General features: G+C 42.2%; 1 protein-coding gene across 6 annotated transcripts in view; it reads right to left on the bottom strand.

The window, feature by feature from the left end:
* The window catches only part of ARHGAP32 (Rho GTPase activating protein 32), a 407,411-nt gene extending 388,524 nt beyond the window's left edge, over positions 1–18,887 (bottom strand). For all 6 annotated transcript variants that reach the window (XM_074976799.1, XM_074976796.1, XM_074976797.1 and 3 more), the window contains exon 1: positions 18,743–18,887. The gene's annotated coding sequence lies outside the window, so the exon portion shown is untranslated. The remainder of the gene's footprint in view (positions 1–18,742) is intronic.
* Between the last annotated feature and the right edge of the window lie 1,832 nt (positions 18,888–20,719).

Here is a 20,719-nt window from a genome sequence, read left to right as displayed (position 1 = left end):
AGTTTTTGCTGGGATGGTAACTCAGAAGTTCCTAGCGGCTAGTGCTGTGACTGGTTCATTCACTGAAATGTCCCATTTAACACAAGAAGAAATATAGCTCCAAATTCTTCAGAAAACGTATGTGCAAAAGTAGGTATCTGACTTGCATATATGTTTAACATTCACATATATACAGCCTGAGGTTTCTCTTGTATACTGCTTCACACACATACACAACATTTCATGCACTTTTGGAAACTTGGACACAGCAGTTGGATTACCTGCTTAGCAAGAGCATGGACTCTCTGCTACACCCTAGGAATCTGAGGAACACACACTATTTTATGTGCAATTGAAGACATGAAATACTTTGAAATTCCGTATAACATACTTGTTAGAGTAATATCCAGTTAAATAAGATGGTGTTGCTTCTAGGTAATTAGCTGTTCACCTGTACTGTAGACCAGAGATGTGTGGATGTGCAGTCTGTTTGGGGAAAGATAAGGTAGAAATAACATTAAAAATAAGACTATCCATTTGGAGATATGAATCATCAGTGAATGGCATTTAAAGGCAGAGATCATGGTGAATAACTTCTGCTGTTGGTGTTTGGAAGAAAACACCTTAGCTTCTTGAACAAGAGCACTTTTCACAAACAAAAGGAAGTGAAGTATTCCTGTATCAGTGGATTGGGTAATTTGTGTTTCCTGAAACCGAAGGACTGAAATCATGAAATACTATAGATGTGTTGCAGAAATATTATCTGCTTCTCTTCCCCACCCCCCACCAAAGCTCTGCCCCAGAGGCCAAGATCATAGTATGTAATCTTCCCTAAAAACTGAGACTAACATAACTCCTAACACATCCTGGGACATTCAAAAGTATTTAAAGCAATAAACATACATAATAAATATAGAAAACTTACATTTGTCACTCCTCTGATCAGTACCTTGAAACAAATTCCAAAGGCAATTACAGACTTGGTAAAAGAATGTGTATAATCCTGCTAGAAATTGCATCCATTTAGGTCAGGACTGTACTGGGTACTACATCTTCAAGGTGGAAGGCTCACAAGCAGGCCATTTACTTCAGCTTTCACTTGTGAATCTAGTGTAATAACCAATTCTTATATACATACTGCAGTCAACAAGTTGGCCTTTCAGAGATGCCAGAAACACTTTCTCGGGTTAACCTTGGTGAACGTGTCCTTGGGGAGATATATGGCTAACCAGAGGCTGCTTTACTTGTGTGAAGTGCTGAATAAGCCTTCACCTTGCAGTGAATCCAGAGCAGCTGATTATTTGGTACACATAGGCAATGCAGGTCTCTGTGCAGTGCTCTGTGGTGTTTTTCCTCCCTCTGATTACAAATGAAATGCAGCTTCATTTGGGTTAGCTTGACTCAAGGACAAAATGCTAATTTGGCCAGCTGTTTTGAATACAAGAGGCAAATGATATTCCCACCTGTAAGATGAAGTGATGACTTTCAGAAGTTCAGAACCAGCTGATTTTGTGTTCTTTTGTACTGCTTTACTGAGATTCTTCGCCTTCAAATGTGTTCTGGAATAACTCACTGGAAAAAATCTGCTATTTCCTCTTGCTTACACCCTGCCCTCCAATCTGTTTCCCAAGACACTTGTGATACACGAATACGTAACATGCAACAAAGAAAAATTTCAGGTGTTTATTTTTAGGTCATAACATTTGTCACCGGAGCATGCCAGTGCCTGCTATTCAATCACAAAGATTGAAGGGGAGCACTAATTCACGATACCGTATGCTTATACTTAACTGAAAATCATTTGTGGATGTGCAAAAGCTTTGTCACCCTGCAAAACATTCACCCTCAGGCTCGGAGTTGTCCAACTAAGATCAGAAGGATGGCGTGCAGGAGATAAAAGTTAAGGAAATCTGTAATCGGTCTCTCTCTGGATGGGGAGGAGCATCCAGAGCCATTTCAGGTTCAGCAAGTAATAAGCCATTAGTGGTTAAACATCTTGATATATTGCCAAACTGCAGTCCTCCAAGCCATGAATTATGGAACACCCTAAACCTGTTCTACCTGTCCCTTCTGTTGACTATATTATTAAATTACTTCAAAATGTCTCTGCTTCTTGTCAATATTTCAGATACCTACAAAGGACTCTGAAAAGCATAAGGCTTATTACAGGCCCTTTAGACACTATGCTGATTAGCAAGGTATAAAGATCTAGATGGGTGAAGATCTGAATATTTCAGAAACATCAAGGTCTGCAAGTACACACATACCAATCCATGGGATCAGACACACTGATTATATTTAAAAGGTGAGTTTTAAGGAAGGCTGAGTCCTGGTTTCCTTTTCTGAAGATAAAAAGTCTTCCTAAAGAACTTGCATGTTTTTAAAAACAAATTGTGAACTTAAGTCTAAATACTTGTACATCTTTCCACATCTGTCTCTACCCTCCTTACACACCCAGTGAGCTAATTTTAGCAATATTCAGGTTTGTGCAACTCAGGTGGCCCTATCAGCTGTTTTAGGCTTGGGGTGGAGAACTGTTGAATTGCAGTAAAGACTTCTGAACCTGGGCTATATAAATTCTGGGATCCTACTCTCCAGACCACATCCACTAGTCTAAACTGCTCCTTAGCCTGAGCCCTATGAGCAGAAGTCTCCTGGCCATTGGTCAGCCACAACTGTCTAACTGCACCATAGACATACCTAACAGGTGCAAAACTGTACAGGCAAATTTTGCAGGTGACACTAGCAGCTCCCAAAGTGCTGCCTGATACCTGAAAATTTACTCCTGGGTGTTGCTAGGTGAGAACTTCATTTGTTCTGCACTTGAACTTCACTGGCCTAGACCTACGTGACCTTGTGATGAGTTTCTCATTAGATGCAGATGTAGGTTTTATGTCACTTTATATATTAAAGATATTACTGACAGGTCACACTCCAACCCAAAAACTTTTTTGAAATTAGGAAATATGCATTTGATATGTATGTATAAAGTAAAACAAATATACTTTCAAAGAGTTCTTATTCTTGCTTTAAACTAGATACATAGTAAACTGATTATATGTTGTACAAAAGACTACACCATAACTAGGTTTAAAGGTGACATTTGAAAGATCTTTGCCATTCAAAGTGCCAGTGCAGTGGAACTGCTCTTTTATTCCAGAGGGCTGCACATACCATCTTCAGCCAGCCTTTCTTCTTTTTAAAGGTTAAAGGATCAACATTTAATTATCATGTCACCAGGGCCTGATGAAATGCATTCTAGAATGAGCAAGGAGCTGACTGAGGACACTATTTTTGAAAAGTCATGGAAGACTACGAAGATTGCAGAAGACCAGAAAAGGGCAAATATAGTGCCCACCTATAAAAAGGGAAACAAGGACAACTCAGGGATTTACAGACTAGTCAGTTTAACTTCTGCACCTGAAAGAAAGAGCAAATAATTACAGAATACATTTGTTAACATTTTGAAGATATTAAGGTAACAGAAAACATCAACATGGATTTATCAAGAACAACTTGTGTGAAAACAACATGATAGGTTTCTTTGACAAGGTAACAAGCCTTGTAGATAGGAAAAAGGCATAGATGTGGTGTATCTTGACGTCAGTAAAGCTTGTGATACTGTCTCATGTCCTTCATAAACAAAGGACAGAAATGTAACACAGATGAAACCACTATAAGGTGGGAACAAAACTGGTTGGGTAACCATTACCAGGCAGTATTTAATCAATGGTTCACAGCTATGCTGGAAATGCATAACCAGTGGGGTCCCTTGGGGATCAGTTCTGAGTCTGGTTCTGTTCAAAACCTTCATTAAAGATTCAGGTAATAGCATAGAGAATATGCTTATAAAATATGCATATGATATGAAGGGTGGCATGTGCTTTGGAGGATAAGATTAAAATTCAAAATGAACTGGACAAACTGGAGAAATGGTTTGACATAAATAGGATGAAATTCCATAAGGACAAATGCAAAGTACTCCACTTAGGAAGGAACAATCAGTTTCACACATACAGAATGGGAAATGACAGCTTAGAAAGTAATACTGTAGAAAGGGATCTAGGGGCCACAGGAGGCCGACCACAAAACTAAATATGAATCAGCAGCATCACGTGGTTATTAAAAAAAAAAAAACAACCCACATTCTGAGATGCATTATCAGGCGTGTCATAAGCAAGACATGTGAAGCAGTTCTTCTACCCTACTCTGTATTGATTAGGCCTCAATTGGAGTAGTGTGTCCAGTTCTAGGTGTCACATTTCAAGAAAAATGTAGACAAACTGGAAAAAGACCAGAGAAGAGCAACAAAAACGACAAAACTAGGGAGCATCCACACTACCAGTGTGTTTTGTCAAGAATCTGTCAACAGAACACGGCAGTTTACCCGAAAGAGTTCTGTCTTGACTGTATGAGGCACAGCATCTCTGTCAACAGATTCTGTTGACAAAAAATAGTGTAGATACTCCTGGGAGCTCTCTGTCAACAAAGAGGGCTTACAGTTCACCAGGCTGCCCTGTTTGCAGAGCTTCCAGTTGGCTGTTCTGTCGCTAGAGGGCTGTGCAGTCCAGTTGCTCTCTGTCAACAGAGGGCATTGACGGGGGAGCCTGTATTAGGTGTGGATGTGTTCTGTAGACAGAGGTTCTGTTGAGAAATATCTGTAGACAGCGAATTCTGTCCACAGAACTCCATAGTGTAGACTCAGCTTATTTCTTTTCCTCAAACCTCTAGTTAACCACTGGAGAGCTATACCAAGACAATATTGTTTCAGGAATACGTGAAGCTAAAAGCATTGAAACAAAATGTACTCTGCACATAGTACAATGCAGGTAACACACAGTCCTTCTTACACACCTAACATTATGTCCACCTGACCTTATCTAAATAGAGACAAAAACTGTACAAAGGAATCAAACTCCCTAGTGTATCAAATGTAGTAATGCATAAAGGAATACTAATCTACGCATGCATTGCTCTCACAAGTCCCAATCTGACACACTGGGCAGCTTCAACTGGCTCACAGGCAATACTTGAAATCTGACTGACTCAGGGCCAAAAATAATCCCATTATCTGAGCTCATACATGCCACATCACAAGGTTTTTCACAGATCTGTGTGACATTTTCTTATTAAACGGAAATTGTGAACTTGTGTACTTTTCAGAGTGCTTTCAAAGAGGAAAAAATGTGTTATATTTAGCAGCCATATGGTCTCCCTCCTCCATGTTTGTGGTTTCTAGCACTAAGAGATTTCATTAATTTTTAAACCAGAGGCCTGTAATTTTTCATTTCCATTTTAATTCTTAAAATTTAACCATGCTTTAAAAAAGAATGAAACTGTGTTTGATGGGAGCAGAGAACACATTATATGAAAGTGGGTGATGCAATGAAAAAGCTTCCTTCTGGCTGGGTGAAGATGTTCCAGAAGATGCAAAACAATAACCTTGACAACTCGTTTGAATAATATAACATTCACCACACAATGAATCCTAAGGATCTTTTTATATGCAGTCTATATTGCAAAGGAGGTCTGTTCCCCACTGCAGTCCAGATAGCTTTGCAAAATCTTAGGGAAAAATGCAGAAACTTTTTGCTTCGCATGGTGTCAGTTGCTCTTACTTGGTATGTGTCCAATACTTTGTTTGCTTGCTTCATTCAGGTTTTGATTTGACTTGTTTGTACTTGTCTAGCAGGTTTGCGGGTCAAAAGTATGCTAGCTTCAGTTTCTGTTTTCAAGTCACTTCCTGCAGGCATGCATGAAGTTTAATTAAAAAGAACAACTTATATTGCCTGTTTTTGTGTTTCTCAGGTAGGTGGCTGCTGTAATTGGTGTAATTGCTGACTTGTGTCAGGGTCTGGAAATATCCACATTTTGGATTTGGTGTAAAATCCAGCCCCTTCCTCTGACTTATGGAAAGGTCAGTTGATACAACCTTGGATCCTTGATTGTTATCATTTGGAGAGTTGTTTCTTAATCAACAAAGGATTTGCTAGGCTGGGTCAGGTTTAGTAGAGCTGTGGGCAAACATAAAATGTGTATCCACATCTGATATATAATCTGCAAAAATGATCTGAGGATTTACAGGGCTTTAAAATAAACTGTCCACCTAATCCAGTACACTCTCACGAATGCTGACCAATGCCAAGTGCTTCAAGGAAGATGGAAAAACTGTTTCCAGTGGACATCTCCTCCAAATCCCAATAGTTAGAGGTTGACATATGTCCTCAAACAAGAGACTTTATATCCCTTCCAGAAATCTTTTCACATCTTTTCTTATAAAAACTCTGGATGTTCATGTTAACCATAAATATGTCTAACGCTTCTTAATCCTGCTCAAGGAGGACAGGTGTGGTCAGGCCAGCATCATGTGAATCGATGGATGCCAAATACTTTCTCCAAATTATGAGCAGATGGGAATTATGAGCAGATGGGAATAAGGGGACTTGGAAGTAGGCGGGGTCCTTTCAAAAAGGAGCCCCGTCAGGACGAGCCATGTCAATTTCGAAGTGCCACGGCCGCCCGCCTGCTAAGGAGGCGCTGAATATGTATTTCAGCGCTTCATTAGTAAACTTCAAAATGGCCATTTGCATGGCCATTTCGAAGTTTGGGGCTAGTGTAGACACAGCCATAGCCAGCCAAGGTGCTGCTTCCATGTGTTGAAGACAGCACACAGCCAATGAACTAGCCATCCCTTGTTACAGAAGGTTAAGGATGTAACTGGAACACTGATTATTACTGTCTTCCCCTCTGGCTGAGGCTGATAACCATATTAGAGAAAGTAAAGCAGTTAAGAAATTAGCATGAACTACAGATGCAGGAAAAACAAAAAAGTTTCCATGACTAGGATTTGAACAGAAGACAATATCCAAAAAAAAAAAAGTTGTAATTACAAGTCTGTCCAGACTCAGCAAGAGAGTGTAGAATAACAACAAGCTGTATACACTCACACCAAAATGCAAGTCTACAGAGCCTGCATCCTCAGCACCCTCCTTTATGGCAGCGAGACTTGGACCCTGTATGCCCGCCAGGAAAAGAGGCTGAACGTCTTCCACTTGCGCTGCCTCAGGTGCATCCTTGGAATATCATGGAAAGACAGAGTGACCAACACCGCCGTCCTCGAGCAAGCTGGAATCCCAACCTTGCACACCCTCCTCAGGCAGCGTCAGCTGCACTGGCTTGGCCACGTCCACAGGATGAACGATGGAAGGATTCCAAAAGACATCCTGTATGGTGAGCTAGCCTCTGGCAAAAGACCTCCCGGATGCCCCCAGTTGCGCTACAAAGATGTCTGCAAGAGAGACCTCAGAGAGGTAGACAGCAAGCTGGACAACTGGGAAGAACTAGCAGACGACCGCAGCAGATGGAGGCGGGGTCACACAAGGGCCTTCAGAAGGGCGAGGTGAGGATCAGACAGCTGGCAGAGGAGAAGCGAGCACACAGAAAGCACACTAAGGACTTGCCAGACACCCACCACATCTGCAAGAGATGCAGCAAGGACTGTCACTCTCGTGTGGGTCTTCATAGTCACAGCAGACGCTGTAAATTAAGTCCTCAACTGAAACTATAAAGAGCGCGATCCATAGTCTATGCAGACTGAAGGATGCCTACTACTAATTACAAGTTATGTAATCAGAGCTCTCAAAACTTCTCTGAAAGTGGAGAAAAGGGTACCTAGTTGTTTTGCTTTTCCCCAACAGAAGCAACCATTTTAGAGGACAATGCTTTTTTTTTTTTTAATATGTCAAAAGCTAATCAGAATGAAGATAGTATGGAGGTTCAGCACTAATTTTATATGAAAACCAAGTAAGAATTTCATCCAGTTAACAGATTTTTTTTCTTAAATTTAAGATCATTAAACAGCGCGATACAAAGTTGGGGGAAAAGCAGATCTCTGGTCTCCCGGCAGCTTTTCCCATTCTTTTAACAATTGCTCCTTCAGATGCAATCATAAAGGTTCAAAGGGCACTGGAGCTTTTGTACACAATTCTATGGCTGTTACAAATAAACTTTTGTTCCTGTTTCTTCAATGAAATAAACTGCAGCAGTTACAATGACTGAACTTTACATCAGCGGCTTGCATGTGCATCATTCAACTGAAGGACTCTGGAACTTCATTTACACTTCAGTAATAAATTATTATAAAACCCTGTGAAATAAAAATCAAACATTGTTCACTGAGTCTACTACAAAAACACATATTATACTTCCACACACACATAAATGTGAAGGAGGACTCTGTTACAGACTTTTTTTTTTTTTTTTAAAGAAATGGTATTTTCCCTGAACACAAATTTTAAATTATTGCTCACTCATTCCATAACTCTCATTTGTTTTAGAGTAAAATAATAAAGTGACAAGGCTGTAATGGTGACTTTTTAAATAATACATGTGCAATATTAAAGACAAATGCCATTGTCTTAAAACATAAGCATTTTATATTACATATATAAAAATTGTTTTTCCTGAGTGCGTTATTTATATACAGGATTTTATATTGCCAGAATAATTATGTGCTATTATGATTATGTATTTATTCTAGCAAGGAAAAATGCTTTTTATAAATAACATACCCCAGAATAACTTTTTTTTTTAATTAATGTTATTTCCTAGCCTGGGAAGATAGCAACCATACTTGCAAGTAACTGTAAGCAGTTACTCAACCATAATCACACTTCCTCAATTACAAATACGGAAGTCTTAGTAATATTTTGAAATATACTACCAGACATTTCAATTTTTATTATTTTAAAAGATTTTTCCCCTAGAAAAAAAAAATTTTTACTCAATTGTTTCCACAGTATAATATTAAAAGGAAAAAAAAAATCACTTCTAAGTATACAAAAAAATCTTCAGTAATAAGACCAAACGAGGCATTCATGATCAAAAAGAGAGATCAATAGTAAATAAAGCCCTGCAAACATACAAGGGCTTCTCCAACCAGTAGACAAATAGTTTCTGAACCTTGCCTTAAGTACATTTTCATCACTGCACCCCTGCTTCCATTCCCACTTTAGTTAATCAAACAAACGGTCTCCCAAGAACTTCAGTCGGTCAGCATCAGGTCACATTTTAACTCAGGCTATATCTGTGCTACATAATTCTGCTGGCAGTAATGTCTGTCAAGGTCTAAAGATATGATCTTTGACTGACATAGATGCACCAGCAGAAAGACCCAGTACGGTTGCTAGTACAGCTTGTTTCATCAGGGGAGCAGGAGAGAAAGAGGAGGAGCTGAGGTGGGGACTTGAAAATAAGCTACGTTGGGGGGAAAAAAAAATCACACTTGGAGAGATATAAATTGAGACTATACTAGGTTACTTGGGGGAGTGGTAGAATCACCATCCCTACAGGTTTTAAATCCTGGCTTGACAAAGTTCTGGCTGGGATGATTTAGTTGGGACTGCTCCTGCCTTTAGCAGGGGGTTGGACTTGATGACTGCCTGAGTTCTTTTCCAACCCTATGATTCACCAATCTATGATTCTATGAACAGTCAAAGTGCTCCAGACCAGCCATAACCTAGGGCAGTGGTATCTTTTTCCCTCAATATCAAGTTGATGAATAGTGTTCATACTGACATAACTAACATCTCACTTCAGAGAACACTAAGGCGCAGATTTTCATTTATTAGACAAGCATTTGGTGGGATTATTAAAAGCAATTAGGCACCTAACTCCCAATGAAATTAGCACAAATGAGGCCTTAGCCCAGGGGGTCAAGCAACCTGCAGCTCTTTAAGGACTTTTTTGTGGCTCCCAATGCTGTAACTGCATATTTAAAAAACTTCTTGATTATTTGATAAATAATGAACATCTCAAAGCCCAACAATGAACAACTCATATCTAAATAGCAAACAATATGTGATCTCAAAACATTAGATAACTCCCCCTTTAATATGTGCAGTGCATTGTGGGATATGACTTTGTATCTGTGTTCTGATCATGTTGCTAATAAAGTCTTGATTTTGAAAAAGGAAAAGGAAGCTTGTGGCACTCATGCTGTGAATGGCAAAACTCCTTTTAAGAAAGAAAACTGAAATGAAATGTTACGTAAAATCAGCATAATTAAAATAGGAGAGTGAAAGTCAGGAAGATACTGATTCTCTCTTTTCCTCTTCTTGAGTGATCAGCCTGCAATGCGACAACTCCAATTTCAAGAACCAAGAGTTCCCGCTCCAAAATCCTGCTACCTCTGTCTTGTTTTCATACTGGCGCCAAAAGACATCAAATTACTTCTCTCACACAAAGTCCTGTGTCTGTTTTTCCAGCGTGCACCAGAGTAACAGTGACATGGCAGTGACTGAAGAATTAATTTGATACTTTTCAAGGAACGTTGTTAGCAAAATAAATTATAGAAAATGGCTTCTTGATTAGTAGCAGGGATTCTACGAGGCAATATGCTTTGCTAATCAAAGCAATTTGAAGTGTAAGACTATGTATATAATATATTTTATGTCAGCATAATTTATGCTGCCCAGGGAAGTAAAAAAACACCTCCCTCAGCAAAATAAGTAACAGAGAAGGAACAAAATAAGTTACACTAACTTATGCACCAGTGGGAAAGAGCAATGTCAGTCGAAAAGTAATCCAATATAGACGTCACCACCACTCATAGAAGTGATTTAATTATGCTAATAGGAAAGAGCTCTCTCCATCCGCAAAGAACATCCCCATCAGACAAGCTGCAGCACTGTTTGTGTTGACAAGCCCTAAATATCTTGTTTAAGTACACCCCAGAAATCTTTACAATGCAATAGAAAAAGTTAACTTTAAAACTTAGATGTTTGTTTAGAAAGTGATCTATATAACTCCAGTTATGAGATACACAGAAGATTACCTCCTAAGCAACACTGTTTAATCTTAAAAAGCTGCCTGAAGCAAGCTAATACCACTTTTGAAGATACTGATCACCTAAATTTGCCAATATGTACATAATAGTAAAACACATAGCAATTTTCTTCCACACATCTCAAAGCACTCTGCAGAAAGGTAGATTAATATAATTTTCTACCTTCTTTATAGACAAAGAAACTGAGCTACAGAGAAGCAAAGCAATTTTGTCCAACATCTTAGAACGTATCAGTGGCAAAAACTGAAACAGAATTCAGCTCTTCCAAGTGACCCCAACATCCATAATCTTCCAGTTTCTATCATTACAATAAGAGCTACAAAAGAAAAATCATGGTGTCTAACTCAATTCTTTTTAATCTTAACATAACAGAGAAGCTATGAAGACAACGTATTAAGCAACATAGCAGTAATGTATGTTAAAATACTGTTTCAGTTAACTATCCTACCACAAACCGCCAACAACAAGATGAACTATTCAAAAGCTACAGCCTATGCAGCCACAGAAACCAGAGAGGAACACACATGTGGGTTCTTAAAAACAAGTGAAAGCAAAGTTATTATTGCTCATCTATGAAAGCCACAGGGATAATTTCTGATCTTAATTTCACCATTGTAAATACATAGCTACTTCACACATACGCTTACGTGACCGAAAATGAGAATTGTGCCCCAACAGCAGCAAAATTTGCAGTGAACGTTTAATACCTATACCTACAGTCAATATGTGAATATTCAAAATAATGTCAATTTTATCTGCTTCATTAACCTCCTGGTAGTTACTACTGTGCTTAAATTAACAACTTAGATTAATCAATAAGCACACAGGTGCAGTATCTGTGGAGAACTTATTGGGTTGATTGTTTTGTTTAAGCTGATAGACACTGCAATCAGTAGCTAATTAACAATCCATTTTATGATGAGATAATAAAGTTTCTTCCTGAAGAAACCAGTTTGGAAAAAGTTAACTCAAGTTTAAACATGATTATCTTCCTGTCCATCATTGGTAAAGTAAATCCAATTTAGTAGCCAACTGAAAGGGTAGTTTGCATTTACTTCACACTCACTTCATGGGTCAACCATGTTACAACACAAGAAGCACAGGAGTATGGTATGATGGCCCAGTAAAGTACACCTGGATCCCAGCAGTAAAGAAAGCAACTTAAATACAACTCAAAAAGGTGTGGGAATAGTCACACAACCAATCACTGGTCCCTGCAAGCTGAACACTTGGGTGGCCACTCCAGAGAAATTCAGGTGCCCCCCATCCGATTAGCAGAGCAACTACAGCTGTCCATAGAAAGAATGTGTTTCTATTGGTAGTGCACATCCACATATGCCTTAGTGCACATAAAATTTATTCCACTCATGGATGGAAAAATTGAGAGAGAACACTGATCCCAACTCAAGAACATATTACATGGGTGGGTGTATCTCTGCACTCCCATAGGCCCAAATGAAGTCAGTGCAGAGTCCCTACTCACAAGAAGTTTAAACCATGTATAAAAGTTTGTGTAACTTGCAAACCTTAATATATTAAATAAAACTGAGACTTCTCTATTGCCAAGATTCCGTTTTAAAACTGAAACTTAATCTTTTGAAATAAAAACTCTATTCAAACTTTGTATTTATTTTCTCTCTCTCTCTCTCTCACACACACACACTTTTTTGTCTATACCTCTTAAAGTGCTTTACAAAGTTGGGTAAATAGCATTGTCCCAATTTTCAGATGGAGCAACTGAGGCAGACTAGGGTCGTAACACAAGTCTACAGCAAAAGTAGGAATAAAATCCAGGTCTCCGGATTAGCAATGCAGTGCCGCAGGAACCAAACAATACCAGCTCCCCTGTGCCTTCCTATTCCTCCACTTACCATGAGTATTGAAAACAGATTTTTATCCCTCCGCAATACTTGAGTCATTTCACCAATTCTGTCTAACATAGCCAGCACAATCAAAAGACACACATTTGTTTTCACCTCTCTGTTACCTACTTTAATTTTTTTTCAGTGCTAATACTACAAAGGAATAGTTTCAACCCACCAGAGCTCAAAGTTAGTGTATACAGGTTGAATCTCTCACATCCAGCATGCTCAGGACCTGATCAGTGCTGGAGAAATTTGCCAGACCACGGGAGGTCTACATTTTCTAGCACATTACTGACACTCTCACCATTTAGAAGACACTTAGGGGTAAATTGGAGCTAAATAACAGCACAGAACACTAAGAGCCAAACCTGGTGGCCGCAAACAATCTTTATCAGACTACAGGAAACTTGGCCATACCTATGATAAGTGGTCGTCCAACTAACTAAAATCATTCCAGATTAGGGATGTTGCCAGACAAGAGAGTAACGGATTAGAGATGGTCAACCTGTACTTACTGGTATGAAAGCTAACAGAGAGGTAGCCATGTTACTCTGTACTCCAACAAACCAAAGTAGCAGAAATGTAGTATGAAAGGGTTAGTCCATATCTGAAAAAACAATGAGGAGTCCTGTGGCACCTTAAAGACTAAGATTTATTTGGGTGTATGTTTTTGGGGCAAAAATGCACTTTGCCATCATGTCATGTTCATGTGCCTCTTGCTAATGTGATGCATCTGACCAAGTGGATTTTTGCCCACAAAAGCATATGCCGAAATAAATCTGTTAGTCTCTAAGGCGCAACAGGACTCCCCTTTGTTTCTGTACAGTTCTTACTTAGGAAGTGTGGAGAAATATGAGTTTGGTGGAATTATTCCCAGCCCTGCTCCTTCCAAATCTATCATATTGCTTCTTCGGTAGCTTTACAATTTTATGACAGCCTCAGCTCTTCACGTTCCCATGAGTGGAAGTGCTGCAAGTCAGGATACAGGTACACTGGTAAAGCTGTGTGAGGAAGCTGGTAAAGCACATGTCTGAATTACCCCTGGCTGAAGCCACACTGTTACAATCCCACATGAACAACCAATCCATTTAAGTTTTTAGACAAAAAAATTTACAAATGTCTCTTCAAATCTTCCACCATTTTATCCCTTTCCATTACTCAGCAGTGTAGTGGCAGACCCTGAATCATCTTAAATGGTTCATAACTAACAACCAAGAAAAACAGCTCTTACAAACCTCAGAGATACTGGAGATAGAACTATTAGACACTAAAGTGCTGCCAACATTTTAGCAGGCATTTCCAATTAAAATAATTCCCTCCTCCACCATGAAAACAGCAGCGTGGGGGGACTTATTTAATGACAATAGAGGAAGGCCTGGGGAATCTACTTGTATTTTTCTCTCAAACAAAATCTCTCCCATGGCCATGAAGTACGAAGAGAGCATCACCTAGCACACATATATATTTGGAAACATGTAACCTTCATTCCTGAAAGACAGACTCAATACAATACATTGACAGCATATTTAATGCATGTTTTGAAACAGGGAAAGAGTCAAAGAGGATATTTTCATGTGATAGGTTTTGACATTAAGGCTGTGTTTGGACTTTCGGGAACTGTTGGAAAAAGATAAGAAAATTGCAGTTAGAATATCTTCTGCCAGTTGTGTCGGGAGAGGCTTTTCCAACATTTGGCCCATCCACATATGGACAAATGTCAGAAAAAAACCCTCTATAGAGAGGCATCCCTTCTTCCTTGTCGAAGAGATCCCCTGACCAGCAGATCTCTTCTAAGAGATCTGCAATCTGGACCCATGCTGTCTACAGAAATCTGCAGCATAGACATAACCTTAGTGAAACCTGGTGCATTCAAATAGCATTCTCCTTCTCAAGAAGTTTGAGCTATCAGAGCACCAGTGATAACATCCACTTAAGGCGCTGTTCCATATTTACTTCAGCAAGAGCTTTATCTAAACAAAAAGTAAAGTGTCCCAAGCAAAGATATTCCACTACGTTTCCTGGAAGTCTATTCCACAAATGAATTGCCTATCACAGTCAGGATGTTTGTTTGCCCACCCCCACACGAAGCTGTGTAAAAAGGGAAAGCCTGACAAGGTGGTCTGGACCGAGCAGTGCCAAGAGGCCCTCTGCGCGCTGAAGGAGGCTCTGGTCAGGGCCCCAGTGCTGGCAAATCCAGACTTCCACAAACCCTTCCTGGTGTTCACCGATGCCTCAGACTCGGGGCTGGGCACTGTGCTAATGCAGGTGAACGACAAGGGGGAGAAACACCCCATCGTGTACCTGAGCAAGAAGCTGCTGCCCCAGGAGCAGAACTACGTGGCCATAGAGAAGAAATGTCTGGCCATGGTGCGGGCGCTGGGGAAGCTGCAGCCGTACCTGTTTGGACGGCATTTCACTTTGTACACTGATCACTCACCCCTGACCTGGCTGCATCACATGAAAGGGGCCAACGCCAAGCTCCTGCAGTGGAGTCTGCTCCTGCAGGACTACGACATGGAGGTGGTCCGTGTCAAGGGGAACAACAACACCATAGCCGATGCCCTGTCATGCAGGGAGGGCCCCAAACTTCCCCAGGTCACTGGTTAAGTGACCCCGCTCAGTTCAGGCTGGAAGGGGGGAGAGATGTGATGGAATGGGGGGAGTGCATGTGTGAGACAAGCAGAGCAGGTCCCAGTGGCTAAGGATGACCCTGGGGCTATAACCTAGGCTGGCAGGTAACACCTCAGCCCTGAACAAAGAGGAGAGTGGAGCCAAGCTGGTTTTGAATGGGGGGGGGCGTGTTAGAGGCTGGGGGGAGAGGGAGCTGGAAGGCAGCCAGCCGGAGGAGGGGGAAAGCGTGTCCAATTACAATTGTATTTATACTTACTCCCCATCACAGAAAGACTCAAATATAAAATCCTGGAAAGGTAATGAATGTCTTATCAACAACATGCAGAAAGGTGGCCATTCTCATTAAGATCGATTCCCTAATGATAACTACATAGATTACGCTCAAATTTCACCCATAACTTCAGAAACTTAACCAGGAAGTTATTTTGGGGCACGCAGTGTTCATATGAAGACAGCATGCTGCAATACTGAACTGCAACTTAATTCACTGGAAATTAATTTGCTTCTGCCAATGTAGCAATATTCCAGTTCATTATGTCCATCTATTTATGCCATTGTATTGTTTTAATGAAACAGTCACCCCCAAACAATAGGTCTTACACAAGGCATACTGCAAGACTGTCCTTGTACTTTTTCCTTTTATCTTCCCAATCATTAAAACCTTCAGAAAAATAAATTTTGATTCTTCCTGATGGTTGCAACATATTTAAACATTATAAATTCATCAACTAGATAAAAGTAGAGTGTGACATAGCATAAAGCAGCCTTGGAAAATGTCATGAAAATTTACTAGCCCAGGCTCAAAATCTACTTGCTTGCTCTTTATCATGAGGAGTATAATAGTAACAAAGAAAGTGTATGATATTTTAACTCTACAGCCAAAACAAATTGCCTAGCGTGACCATGCACATATTTGGAAAATGGGGATAAAAAGACACCAGCACAGAAGAAAAATTGTATGTTATTAAATAAGCAGCTCTGTGCCTATCCTAAGAAAATGGAGGCATTGATAGCATGCTCAATCTTCAACGACATTACCATGATTTGGATATTTTGAATAGCCATTGTTACAACAGCATTGGAAGGCCAAGCACAAGAGCCACTATCAGTGAAAGAGCAACATTTTTACCGCACTAGGAAATACAGGTAAGTAATTTTAATACTCGTCCTTAAAAATTATGTAGCAAAAGAGAACTTCTAATTTGTCATTTGCTTAATTCTACTTAATAGCATTCCCAACATACATTACAAGCAAACCGGTCTCCTGTCCCCAGCTGAGGCCTCCTAGTCTCTGTCCAAAGTGCTGTTTGTTGCACTGGCTCAGATAAAAAGGGGGCAGAAGGAAAAGAAAAATGGGGGAGGAAGAAAAATTACTGTGGTCTATCAGCATAAGCACATATATTCAGTTTGATGCAACAGATCAGGTCTCCAGGTAGAGCCTCAAAGCAGATTCCAAGTAGAAAAGACTTTGGGTAAGTTATAACAAAGACAACGAAAGAATCAGAACACACTGAAAGTCTTGAAAGTGCTCTGTAGATGTCTTAAGGGCAATTAAACTTCCTATTTCCTTTATGCTCAGACAGAAGCAATTGCCTGATTTTACCTGCAGCTGAAAGTGCTCAGGCACCTTCCACGATTACGAAACCCTAAATAGTAATTTTCTCCCCTCAAATACTGTAGGTCAGTTGAAGCACTTCAAATTGAATATGAAAGCTAAATAAGGCATGTGTACTGATTTTAACACACACTCTCAAAACTGAGCGTATGAACAATGAAATGCCCATCCACCGCACTTCCATATCATGTGCTTTTCATAGCACAGATCTTAACTATAAAACACCATCATAATCCAATAAAGTTTGGGGATGTTGAATTCAATGGAAAAAAGAGTTAGAAGGCACTCAGAGGAAGCCCATTTAAAAATATCACAAAGGATACTTTAAACAAAAGGATGAGCTACGTGGAAAAGCAATACAGCAGCTACACACTAGACAAAGAGTACAGTGCTATCTTTCCAATATTTAAAAAACATTATAATTAAACACACACACCAAAATCCCTATTATTCTTTTTTTTTAAACAAATAATTTCCTGCATCCTTGAGATGCTGCTCCTTTCATGCTACTTACTCAAGAGCATGGGACGGGGACTAAATAGAAAGCATTAAAAGCAAGAACCACGTGTGAAAAATAAACACAAAGTTTTTTGTTGGGCTGTGAAAGGGGAGGTTTCCAAACACAAAACACAGTACAGTGCACGAGGCTGTCCCTGAACATTCAGGTTTATTTATAAATAATAAAAGAAATAGTGACATAACCCAGAGTCAAGAGAACAAAACACTAGAGGAAAACAAAAATAAGGCAGAATTCAGTGAAAACCTATCACCCAGTCATGGCAAAGGGCAGCTATTCACTGCAGATGAACCATGCAGAAGCCCTAGTAAAAGGAAGTCACCTTTTCTTACCCTCAAAGATCAAGTGCTAACACGAGAATGGCAGAACCCCGGTTGCCGGTGCAAGGACTTTCATTCTACTCCGCAGTAAGCTAGGACGACTCCCTGCACATCAAGGCAGGGAAAAAATTCAGGGACGGCTGCGCCTTCCCTCAATACAACCAGTTCTGCAATCCGTAGGCAGGGTCCCTGCGAGACCCTGGGACAATTCAGGGTTTCTATTCACTCTGACATTAACCAGGATTGCCTCGCCCAGGACGTGCAGCGATGGTCAAGGCGGCAACTCAGAGGCTCTCATTGCTTTCCCCCTTGGAGCCGGCACAGCCACAGGCACGTTTGTCGCGATGCACTGGAACAGTTCAGGACTCCCGTGCACTCCGTTGTAAACTAGGGCTGCATGGTATGCACGACACATAGACTCCGATTCCATCTCTCGACATCCGGCCTTGCAACATGCGCGCTGACGGCGTTGTCGTGGGAGCAAGTCAGCCTGCTCTCCAGGCTGACACACAGCAGGTCTGCACGGTGCACATCACAGGACTCGCGCCTCACGACACAGTAACCGGAGCTGGTGTAGGCACACTGCTCGAGAGGCACGGGAGCAACTCCCGGCGTCCAGCCCCTCTGGCATAAATGAGACCCGCCTGCTGATGCACGCTGCACAGCCTCCCACCGCCCAGCCGAGAGCCGGGATGGAGACATGCACGCGGCTCAGCCTGCACTGGAGCGAGTCACGGCGGCCGCGCACGAGGCTCTGCAATGGTGCACGCTGCACCGGGCTGTGCTCCGGCAGCGGATACAAAGGCGGCAGCCTCCCCACACCCACACCCACACCCCCACCCCGGGTCCTGCTCACTCCTATCGCGATATGCACCCCGCACGGGAGCAAGCCGGCCCAACGCCCCTCCCCCCGCTCCCGTGGCCGCTCGCTCCGGCATATGCCCGGGCCGCACGAGACGCCCCGCTCACCTCGCCTCAGCGCCCGGGCCGGGCCGCGCTCCGCCCGCCTAGCGGCCGTGCCTGGCCGGACCCCCGGCGAGCCGCATCTTCCCGCCCCGGCCGGGCAGGCTCCGCGCGGTGGCGGCGGGAAGAAAAGGAGGCGGTTGGTGGCTCCGCGCGCCGCGCTCGGCGGACGGGACCGACCGAGCGACGCTGGGCAGGACTGCGGCGCGCCAGGGGAGGGGCTGTGCGCGCCCGGGCCGGGAGCCCCGCCCCCCGCTAGGGGCTGGGCGCGGCGGGGGTGGGAGTTGGGGGACTGTATGGGGCGCGGGGCGCTGTGGGGGGTGGGTGGGAGTTGCAGGGCTGAAGGGGGACTGGGCGCGGCGGGGGTGAGAGTTGGGGGCTGTGGGGGGAGCTGGGCTCTGTGGGATGGCATCTGGGGGGGCTGTATGAGAGCTGACCACCAAGGGGAGGGGAGACGAATTTGAATTGGACGTTATGGGGGCTGAATGGGAGGAGCTGGGCACTATGGAGATGGAGGCTGTAGAGGGAGCTCTGCATTATGGGGACTGTATTGGTGGGGCTGGGTGCTATGGGGATGGGGGCTGTATGGGGAACTGAGTAGTAGGCAGGTGAGGGATGGGCAGTATGGGGTGGGGACTGGACACTGTAGGAGTGGGGGCTGCATGAGTGTTGTGGGAAGCTGAACACTATAAGGAAGCTGGTTGTGTGGCCACTGGGGAGGATTTATGGGAAGTTGGGCACTGGAAGGTGGCTGCTCGTTACTGTGGGGATAGGGGCTGGGCACTGGGAAGTGGGGGTATGTATGGGAAGGAGTGGGCACTGTGGAGGGGCTGAATGGGCCCTGGAGGGCTGCAGGAGCAGTTTCGCACTGGGAACATGGGCTGGGTGTTTTGTGGCTGGAAAGCTGTGTGGGAGCTTGGCACTAGGGCAATGGAGGGTTTTTATGGGCACTAGGAGGGGCTGCGTACGAGGACAGGGGAAGGACTGCACAGCAGGGTTTGTTTGAGTGAGGCTTGAGCTGAGCAATAGGTTGTGGTTTGGGGATGGAAGTGTTTGGGGTCTGCCCCAGGATTTGAGCCAAACTGGAAGTAGACAGTAAGGGGTATTTCTGTGCATGAGACTGCTGCTGCACTAGGCAGCTAAGATGCAGAAAGAGGCTGCCTAGCATGATAACCAAAGTTGTCTCATTGTTTCCTTGTATTCCCCTATCTGTTTATATCCATCTTGTCTTATACTTTAGTTACAAACCTTTTGGGACAGGGACCATCTTTTTATTCTCTAGTAACAGAGAGGAAGCCGTGCTAGTCTATACACTATCAAAACAAAAAGCAGTCAAGTAGCACTTTAAAGACTAGCAAAAGGGTTTATTAGGTGAGCTTTCGTGGGCCAGACCCACTTCTTCAGACCATAGCCAGACCAGAACAGACTCAGTATTTAAGACACAGAGAACCAAAAACAGTAAGCAAGGAGGACAAATCAGAAAAAGATAATCAAGGTGAGCAAATCAGAGAGTGGAGGGGTCGGGGGGGAAGGTCAAGAAGCGGGTCTGTCCCACGAAAGCTCACCTAATAAACCATTTTGCTAGTCTTTAAAGTGCTACTTGACTGCTTTTTCTTTTTATTCTCTGTACAACACTTAGCACTACGGTAGTACACATAATGATCAGGTATTTGCTATTGGTATGTGAGTGACTAGGCTACTGCTGCTGTTTTGAATACAAGAGATCTATAGTGCATGAGGAAGAGAAATCAAGGACACATTTGCAAAAGACTAAAGCACATTTATTACTAAAACCCTTTGTAGTAAACATCTGAAAATGTGGCATCATGGAATGTTTTGGGGGTCGCTTGTGCCTGCTCATTTGTTTTCCTGTGTTCTCTTTTCCTCGTCTTATGGCGCTGATTCTGATCTGACAACTGATGTAAGTCGAAAGTAACTCCATTAAATGGATGAAGTTACATCAATATAAAACTTGAGTTATGG

The sequence above is a fragment of the Carettochelys insculpta genome, chromosome 25 (genome assembly GCF_033958435.1).
Source record: "Carettochelys insculpta isolate YL-2023 chromosome 25, ASM3395843v1, whole genome shotgun sequence".
Lineage (NCBI taxonomy): Eukaryota > Metazoa > Chordata > Testudines > Carettochelyidae > Carettochelys > Carettochelys insculpta.
This window is presented reverse-complemented; position numbering and strand designations above follow the sequence as displayed.